Source organism: Apaloderma vittatum, unplaced genomic scaffold (assembly GCF_000703405.1).
Source record: "Apaloderma vittatum isolate BGI_N311 unplaced genomic scaffold, ASM70340v1 scaffold23558, whole genome shotgun sequence".
Classification (NCBI taxonomy): Eukaryota; Metazoa; Chordata; class Aves; order Trogoniformes; family Trogonidae; genus Apaloderma; species Apaloderma vittatum.
The window spans coordinates 17272-19916 of NW_009731595.1; positions in this window are offsets into that span (position 1 = coordinate 17272).

Here is a 2645-nt window from a genome sequence, read left to right on the forward strand (position 1 = left end):
AGATTTGGTTGTCTGTTTTGAGCAAGAAAAGGAAGTGGGGTTTGGTGGTTTTTTTGTTTGTTTGGTTGTTTTTTTTGTTTATTTCTGGGTTTTTTTGCATGAGCTTTGCAAATAGTCCAGAGCCAGACCTTGTGGCTTTTTTTTGCCATTTAACAGCTTTTACTTGAAGAAATGTGGAATGTTTTTGCTGACCAAACGATACAGGACCATACATTCGCATCTGGAAACTTCAGCATCTGTAAGATAGGATGAAGGAGGAGAATGCTGAAGCTTTGTGCAAGGGGAAGCCTGATCGCACGTTGTAGCAGATCCTTCAGGGCTAAATTACGAGCTCTGGTATGACTGCAAGAGTAGCTGGTGTATGTGAAACAGGCCAAAACAGCAATTTATAAGCCATTTCTGATAAGCAGGGCATAGGGAATAGAGAAGACAGGCTGGAACGCTAGAGAGTGTCCTAAGGCAGAAGAGGGGAGGGGAGTCACTAAGGTTTGTCTGAGTCTCATGGCTTTTAAGGTAGGGATTGTGTGTAATGGGATAGGTACAAGCCAGAAACACAAAAGCAGTGAATCAGATTCTACCATCCTTTTCACAGACATTTCCCAAAAGTACATTCCCTAGTGCTTTGTCATGTCTGAACTTCAAATGCAATATAAATGGGAATTTCCACTATATCCCTTGGGAAACTGTCCAACAATGCTGAGATTACTTCCCCAGCCCCCCGCAAAAAAAAAAAAAAAAAAAAGAGTAGACTAGATGATGATATAGTTTCTCTTTGTAGTCCATAGATATGTCCACACACACACCAGAGGTACTCTGCTCAACCCATGTGGTTTACAGCCTTCAGATAACTTGTGCCATGTCCTAGTTATCTGTTAGTCAAATTCTTGTGTTCCTGTGTCTTGACAATCAAGTCCTGTGATCAGTTGCAATAAGGCCCTGTGTTGTTCATACATACATAGATCTGTAAAGAGAGCCATCAGCTCCAAAGTACAGGCCTTTTGCTGTTGAAATCGGAGATCTTTAAGACTCTGCTAGCCACTAGAAGGGGTCTTGAGTATTCATTTACCAAAATGAATGGAGATTTTGATGATTTTCTCATTCTCCAAATGCCTGCTGGTATCCCCTTTTGGGTTTGAGATAGCGAGGCATGGACTTTTCATACGTTGCGCTGCAGCCATTACAGAGAGATTGGCATTGCTGCTCTTTGACCAAACTAATTTTCTGGTTTTGCTTATAAAACTAAAAAGGCACTAGTAGCTTTAATTTGGCATTTCTCTCATGTTGCAAGCTTACATCGAGTGTTTGCCTACTCTCAGTCTTGGTATTTGTTTCCCAACTCTTATCACCCACTAATATGTATTTTTGTTTTTTCTTTTTCTTGTCTACATTAGTACCTGTTTTTGAAAGTCTTTTAAGCAAATTAGATATGTTGTATCGTTCTGTAGTAGTAACAGAAAAATACATTTTTCTTTAGCAGGATGTGTCACTGATGGAATCGAAAGAAGCCGGCGAGGGAGGTACCACTCCCCCGGAAGCCAGCAGCACCACTGGGGAAGCTTGGGATTCTACAGCAGTCAAAAGAGAGCATCATGCTCCTCACACATCGGCCGAAATGAGCACCAGCCTGTCTGACTCCTCAAAGGGAGCGGAGCTCAGCACTCCCAAGGATCGCCTTTCTGCTCCAGAGAAAGCAGCAGAGATGCTAGGCAGGCCCTCTGACCCTGTGCCAAAAGTGCCAGCAGGACTGGAAAAGGAGCAAGGCGATGTAGAGCCTCGAAAGAGACTCACAGAATTGGAAGGGGAAGTACTTCTAGAGGAGGATGGACTAGATTATTCTCTGAAACTTAGGCAAGCAGAGCTGGTTGACCTAGAAAGCAACCAGGACTCTTCTTCTCTCAGCAGAGTCCAGGATGGGCCAGCCCCTGGCCATGCTATCCTGGGGGCTGTGGACCTCAGCACTGAGTTTCCTCAGTGCCAGGCAGAACTGGCTTTTCATGGCTCAGACCCTGAGGCTGAGCATCCAAAATCTCCTTTGGCTGATGCTGTTACCTCTCAGAGAGAGACACCCAAGTGCTTCTTGGTGTGTAAAACCATTTCAGAGGGGCATTACAGAGCTGAACCATTGCTGGATAAGACCTCCACAGATTCTTTGCAGGAGGTTGGTGGTGGTGCAGAGCAGAAGCAAAGCAGCAAAAAAGTGTCACCTGCAATTGATGAGCAGCCTACCTCAGAGGATACAGTAAAGGACATGGCTAAACCTTGCACTTCTGAAGATATTAAGGAAAACATAAGAGCAGTCCACAGTTTAGAAGAGAATATAGAGTCTTCCTCTTCCCATCAGTTGTCTTCCACCTTAGCAGATGACAGTCAGATAAGTTCACTAAAGGCAGAAGTAAACATCTCATCTGATGAAACAAAGAATAGCAGTATAGTCAAAGACCAGGGAACAGTAATGGTTCCTGAAGAAAATTCATCCACTTCCAAATGCCTTAATCTTAAAGGTAAGCACAGAAAACCAGAGGGCAGGCCTACCTCTCCAGCAGAGAGTGCCTTCCAAGTAAAGGATAGTGCTAGAAAAAATGAAGAAGTGAATACTTCACAGCATAAGGAACCAGCACAGGAAGAGGCAGTGGCTGAACTTCAGC